The sequence below is a fragment of the Vigna umbellata genome, chromosome 11 (genome assembly GCF_029865625.1).
Source record: "Vigna umbellata cultivar VRB3 chromosome 11, Vumbellata_1.0, whole genome shotgun sequence".
Lineage (NCBI taxonomy): Eukaryota > Viridiplantae > Streptophyta > Magnoliopsida > Fabales > Fabaceae > Vigna > Vigna umbellata.
Genome location: NC_142175.1, coordinates 22,009,733 through 22,017,737, shown reverse-complemented (window position 1 = coordinate 22,017,737; position 8,005 = coordinate 22,009,733).

Below are 8,005 nucleotides of genomic sequence, written 5' to 3'. Positions count from 1 at the left end.
AGCATGTGGGGTAGGGAACAATCTCATGAGCAACAATAGAGAAGAACTCATAATTATGATTTGGAAAAAAATATAAATAAATAAATAAAAGATATGAAATTATGGGGTTAGAAGTGTTTCTTTTGTACTAGACCTCTAACTTTACCAGCGAAGCATGTGCAATAACAGAAAACATGAAAAGTATATATGGTGAGGAAATTTTGACGTACGAAACAAAAATTTGGTGGCGGTAAGAAGTGGAAGATTAAAGAGTTTATATAATAAGAAAAAGGATGGAATTGGTACGAATGGAAAGTGTTGTTTTTATGGGATTTTGCAGAGTTACTTTGTGAAAAGAAAGTGGCATTAGCATTAGCCTAGGAAGATGTTCTTCCTTACCCAACCACAACAGATGCTCCTAAGATACACACAACTCTTTTGCTTATCCTATCTTATCTCTGCCCTTTTTATTCTTGCTTTTCACCTACACATTATTCTTGCAGAGTTATTTCTTGTTTTGAAATATTCAAAGGAATTAGGATTTTAATTTTGAATTTATAATTCAGTTATGTGGGAGAATCCCAATAAATTTAAAATGTGTGCATATAAGGTGTCACTATATCTAAAACAATGTAAAAGACACACTATTAAATGGATAAGAGATTTTTCAAAAAGATAACATTATGCTCACAAATGGGTTAAAGATACATTAGAGAGAAAATTATATTAAAGAATCACTCATTAAAATACAATTTTGATCTAAAAACACAATTCAAAGCAACATTTTTACATTGGAAGCCTTAGGGTCCGACAAAATTTTACATTGACCATAGGACATTCATTATAATTTTCCTTATAACCTCTGTGAATAGTTTCTTCTTCCTTGGTTCCTATTCTTCAACAACATTCTTCTTTGAGACTAGTGGTATAGACCTTCATCTTTTTTTTGAAATTACATTGTATATGCTTTTTAAGGTTAATGATAGAATTCAAATTATTTTACTAAAATTAAGCCAATTAACAATTAATCTTTTGTAATTAAGTTAATCAAATTTCTGTAATTAGGTTACTAAATCTCATGTACTTATGTTCTACATAGTCACATAGTTGATTTATATCACACTAAAATGTATATATACATATTCCAATGAATAATAATTTACACATTCAAATTATATTTCTCTCTTACATGGTATCACTAGCCTTTTTTATTTTGTCTTATATCCTTGCATAGTGTAGTTGTCAACAATCATTGTTTGGTTCTACAACTTGTCTATGGTTTGTTTGAGCCTTTTCATGGAGTAGCAACCCTGATCTATCATAGCAACCCCGATCTGTCAGAGCAACCCATTGCCTTTTGTCCTTTGGGCTCATTTTATGCTGACTCTTGAGGAATCTGACCTAGCAAAGATGCAAACCACGACTTCTCATATCGCCATGCACACTTCCTCCCTAAGGGACATTGATCACTCTTTTTTACAACACTGAAACCGTTTCAAAAAATCATTCTAGGTTAGGTCGCAATTGCAACAACCAGGGTCACTCTGGTAGACGTGATCAACGCAATTCGCTTAAATGGTTCAATTGGTTCATTCGACTTTCCTACTGTAATTCCTTCCCGTCATGACAGTCACCTCAATATGTCCCTTGGAATCCTTAGGGTTGGACTCCCCCTCCTTGTCTTTATCCCACATCTTAGTGCACTCGCCCCCACAAGAACTTTAAAGCAAGCTGGAGCCTCATCACATTGAACGACGTCACAAGATAATCTATTGTCTTATTCTAATTTGAACAATTTAAATCAGACACTTATTGATAGTGGTCAAGTTATTCCAATTCAAACTCTGGTCACACAACCCTTCCTACCTTAAATCACAATAAACCTCTCAAACTTAACCACATCTTATACATACCTACTAAAAAGTTAATTTTTGTGCAACAACTCATTACTGACAATAAGTTTATGTTTCCTTTAATCCTTTTGGCTTCTCTATTATTCATTTCAAGAAGGGGATCACTCTTTTGAGATGTGACATTGTTTGTTGCCTTTATCCCATCACTAATCCAACTCATTTTCCTAGTCTAGCTTCTAGTGTCTGGCACAATCGTCTTGATCATCACAATTCTTCTATTTTACAGTCTTTTCATAAGAATAAGTTCATTTCCTCTGAACATTTGAACTCTAAAACTATTTGTGATTCATGTGTGTTTGACCAACATGTTAAGTTGCCTTTTGTGTGATCCAGTAATGTTATTGTTAAGCCTTTTTATATTTTACACAATGATCTTTGAACATCACGTGTTATAAGTTTTTCTGGTCATCACTATTATGTTTTATTTTTTGATGATTACTCTGATTTCATGTGGATATTTCCTTTAGGTAATAAGTCTCAAGTTTTTAAAAAGTTCATATCCCTCAATAATCAAATTCAAACACAATATTCGTAAAAATTTAAATGTTTTTAATGTGATAACAGACGATAATATGAAAATACTTTGTTTCATTAGTTTTGTGATGATAATGACCTTCTTTTTCAATTCTTTTGCTCACATACTTGTTCCCAAAACAGAAAAACAAACCGTAAAATATTAACCATTAACAACATGATTTGCACTTTATTCGTTCATTCGTTCTTTACTCCTTCATTTTGGCATCACGCCTTTCAAATGACCATTCTTCTTAATATACTTCCTCAAAAGATTTGGTTTAATAGGTCTCTTGCTCAACCTTTGTATCATTGTGATCCCTCGTATACACATTTGTGAGTCTTTGGTATTCTTTGTTATCTTTTATTTCTCTCTATTACTATTAACAAACTACAATCATGATCGACTTCATATATTTTCTTAGGATATCTCCTTAGTCATAAAGATTATAAAAGGATTATAAATATTTTGATTTGTTAAAAATATAATAATATCATGACATATCACTTTTGATGAAACATAACTCCATTTACACATATCACTTGCTCTCTTGTCTCTACTTATAATCATGGATGATATACATTTTTTTCATCCTTAGTATATATAATTATATATGTGTGTGTGTGCGCGTGCATGTGTGCGTGTGTGTGCGTGTGTGTGGAGTTTGCTAACTTATGTAATATTTTAAAAGTGTACTAAATTTTAGTTGACAAAATAATCTCTATTCATATAAAAAGACATACTTTAAACACAGAGATATTTTAATAATTTTTATTTTTATTTTAAAATAAAAAAAATCAGAAATTATTTTTAAATATTTTTAACCTTAAAATTTAAAATTCATAATATATAAAAATATTTTTATCAACTAAAATTTGTATACTTTGAGAGGTTACATGAGTTAGCAAACCATATATATATTATTTTTCTTTTACTTTTAATAATTTTTTTAACAATTTTTTTGTTTTTACTGCCCATAATAAAAAATATATTTGAACTAAAAAGTCATAGGTTTAGGTCATTCAAAACCTTCTCTTACGTGATGTCCACTTTCTCTCCATTTATATTCCTATTTCTTTTATTCTGAAATTAAATACCCACAACTAACTAAGCCCACAAGCTAGTGGAAGTCGTATATTATTGTTACACTGACAAGGATCGACACAAATCACCAACTAAAAAGTTGATGAGTTCAGCCCTGCGATCAACTTTTTCTCATTAAAAGCCTTGTCTAAGGATGTTTACAATTCCAAGAGTAATAATCACTTTTTAAGTATTTTTTTATAATAAAAATTTATCCCTTTTTGGTAAAGAAAAGTTACCTTGGAATAAGTGATAAATAAGCAATAAAGCACACACACTTTTTCTGGTCCATTGTCTTGAAAATCCAAGTATACTAATTTTATACACTTTCCCACCAAACATTTCCCCATACCATACCCTAAGGTTTTGAATGTTTGTGAACTGTGATATTATTGAAGTGGCCACAGACAAATTATGTTGCATGGTACATGGTCGATAGAAAATAAAAAACAATATAATGCTAACTTTAGTGAGACAGAGATCTTTTCATGTTGGCCAACTTTTTCTGGCATTATAATAGAGAAGATGACGAGTTGAGGGAAGAGGCTGTGGGACATGGCTAAGTCTGTGATAGCTGTGTTCTAAGTTTACTTTTTCCACGTAAAGAATAGCCATCACTTTTCTTTATCCAAAGTTTGGCTGCAAATGCATGAATTCTGCTACCTATCTTTTTCTATTCCACATCTCATCGATCATATCTATATCTTCATACCATATCCCAGTTTGCACATGTTGTCACTTGTTAACACAACCTCAAATTCGATACATGCATGAAGGACATGTGATGAAATAACTCTGTTTGTGTCTATTCACCTTATAAGGTCCGAAACTCCGAATCTACCACTTCATCTTAGGATTGTTTTGCCACAAAATGAGACAAATTATCAACCCATCCTAATATTGGAAACCACTTTTTCTACATCTAAATCCAACAGTTTTTCTTCTCTTCTAAATCGTTTGTAAACTTTCCATATACAAAATAAATCATCACAGGATTATTTCCAATCATTACTATGCATACCGATCAATATTCTGAAAAAACATAGAAAGTGTTATGCTGGATTATTCTTGTCTGAGCAATTTCACAAAATTTCTTGAATTCTTCGTCTCATTCAATGTATAACATTAGTATTACTTTTAAGATTAGTTAATGGTTTTAATTTTTTTTAACATTGGTATAACATTAGCATAACTAATTTGTCCACATCCAATTCTCTTAGTTTATTTGTCATTTTTCTGATGATTTAATTATTTTTCTTCTAAACTTATATTTTTATTTTATATTTGTAAGATTGCTCAGGAACACCTCTTCTTCATGGTATATTCCTAATTTGAATTTGTAAAAGGCAATTCCTTTTGTGGGAAATTGTGTCAATAAATACAATTAACTAAAATTTTCATTGTATTCATCACATAACTTCTAACTAATCTCATAAAAATTAATTGCGTTAATAAATTTTTTATAATAAATGCATCTTAACGTAAACAGAGAGAGAAGATACATGTGCGATTAGTAAGATTAGGTGACCAACGCGTCAATTCGAGTACACATGGCCAACTTTAGCCAACTTGCTGTGGTTGGCTCTGCTTTGGAATAGCAGGTAAGACTATATATTAAACAAAATATATATATTTTTTTGTATCTTTATTCTTACAAAAGAAACCAAATAATTTACTTTGTATGATATTTTTAACATAATTATTAGAGAAAATAGTGTATACACAATAGTGTTATTGGTAAGTTATGTTATTGATACATATAAATGAATGGATAAAAAAAATTAACAAAATAGTTAATACAGAGAACGTAGATTATTCACTAGTACCTTTAAAATACATTATGTGACGACATTAAGGTAACATTAGTTCCCCCAATACAATTTGAAATTAAGTAAACTTACAAATTAAACAATTTTAGTGATTAACATGATAGACTTAATTAATAATTTAGTCTCATATTTAGATTTTTATTGGTTTGGTCTCTATATCACTTAATAACTTTTGTTAATTAAAATCAATTTGGTATCTTAGATAGTGTTAAAGGTTGTTTGAAAGGTGACCACGTGTTAAGAGGTTTAATTATTATTTTGATTTGTATATTTTTTTTGGACTCAATTAAGTCTTTTTATTGTTTAAATATAGATAATATAGTTCATTTCGTGAAATTAACGTTAACATTCTTAGGAAGTGAATGTACCTAAATCTAAACCTTATTTTCCCTCTTCAATCATAATCTTACTAAGATGTTGTCTTTCAGATCCAAAATCGATTCTTTTATATTTAAGATCACAAATTTAAGATATTTGTTTTTGCTACTGCATTGTCAAAGATGAACAAATAAATTCAATTGTAACTTTTGGATTCATTCTCATGATCTGTGGAGGATGATACTGACAAAAAAAACTACATTATCTCACATTCCAAACCATATTAATGTCAATTTAACTAAAGAAACTACATTATTTCTAATTAGCAAAATATAGACGTAGTTGAGTAAAAACCAATAAAAACTATAATAAAAAAAAATATAAATATAGGAATAAATTACTAATTAAATATATATAATATTTGGAAAGAAAAGGTGAATGAAGAATTCATATTTTGAAGAGGGAAATTTAATAAATGAGAGGGCCTCTTGCAAATTCACGTACATGTAATGTCTGTATGGTTTCTGTAAAAAGGACATGGTACCTAAACCAAAGTGGCCATTGACATGACCGATTCCAACTGGTGAAGGGTTTTACTTGAGAATTTGAGAATTATGAATTAGATAGTGCTGAAATTGTTCCGTGACATGTTCAATCAAAATAATTGCCAGACCCAATGGTTATCATGCAAAGCCTTTTCAAACCCATCTCCATTGCCACCAATGTCTTGGAAGATCTATGTACCATGATTCATACACCATAAATCAACTACAACTTTTAAATTATCTATATTTCTAACACAATTTCACCATAATTCTAAATCTTCCGCCCTTTCAGTAGATATGCATAGCAGAATCACTATGTAATAACATTTCTATCTCACTCACCAATCAATCCATACAGAGAATATCTCATACCACGTTTTCATTCTAAAAAATAATAAAATACAAAGAAAAATATAAAAAAAGTTCTAAAAGAAAAAAGAGAGTGAACAGAAAATATGAATATGTGTGAAAGAAATATGTGTGATGAAGGAGATGAGGAAAAGGGTATGAGTATGTAGAATACGAGTAGTGAAGAAAAATAGTGTAGATGAAGAGTATAAGTATGGATGAAAAGGATAAGTGTACGGTTGAAAGAGATGAATATAAAAAATTAAGATAAGTGTGAAAAGATTTATATAAAAAAGAAATCTTGTACCGTGTTTTCATTCTAAATAAACTAAAATATAAAGAAGAAAAAAAGTTCTAAACGAAAAAAGAGAGTGAACAAAAAATATGAATATGTGTGAAAGAAACATGCGTGATGAAGGAGATGAGGAAAAGGGTATAGATGTAAGTATGAATATGAGCATGGATGAAGAAGATAAATCGTGGTTTAAAGAGATGAATATAAAAGAATAAGATAAGTGTGAAAAGATTTATATAAAAAAAATTACAAAAATTAAGTGAGAAAATTTATTATCTTAAAATATGAATCTTTGATTAAAAACATATATTTTCATGAAGATGCATGAATATATGACATATAAAGCTTAATTTAAATAAATATAAATTTTAAAAAAAATGAGATTATCTTTAATTAAATCTTATTGATTTATAATATTTATTTAGTTATTATTGAGTCGTGACACTAATATAAATATTTTTATTTTTTTTTAAATATTTAATACCATCTCGGAGTTTAATATTAAGTGAATTATATTAATGGTGGTTAAGAGAAGTTAATTCAATACTAACACAAATATAAATTATTAAAAAAAGCCTAAAAATATTTTGCATTAACTTATAATTGGTTAAGCCGACTCTATTAGTAGCTAGATTATTTAAAAAACAAATTTATGCCTTTTGAATTTTGTTAAAAACAATTACTTTTCTGTGTTATGCCAACTAAGCTGACTCTAATAACACCATAATTCGGCTAAAACTATTATAAAAGTTAATTTAACGCTTTTTCATATATTTTTTTTATATTGAGACCTGAAATTACTTCTAATCCAATAAATCTTAAAGCAATGAGTTTGATTTTTTTTTCTTATATATTTTTCATCTTAATCATCTTCCCTCAATGTCACGTTCTTAACTCCAACTTGAATTTCTCATAGTACAAACTACAATAATAAATGTGAAGAAGAGAATTGAGTGAGTAGTTATAATATTAATACATATTTATAGACTTTTTTTACCACTTAAATAAAGAATAAGATAATCCAATGCAATTAAAAAATACATAATTAGTTATTACGTACATGTAATTCGTACATAAATATAATTGTTTGCTCGTATCAGATATATTACAGTTATATGATTATCATATTAATCATATCTCAAATGACCCATAATAAGAAAATTAATTGTATGAAAAAAAAA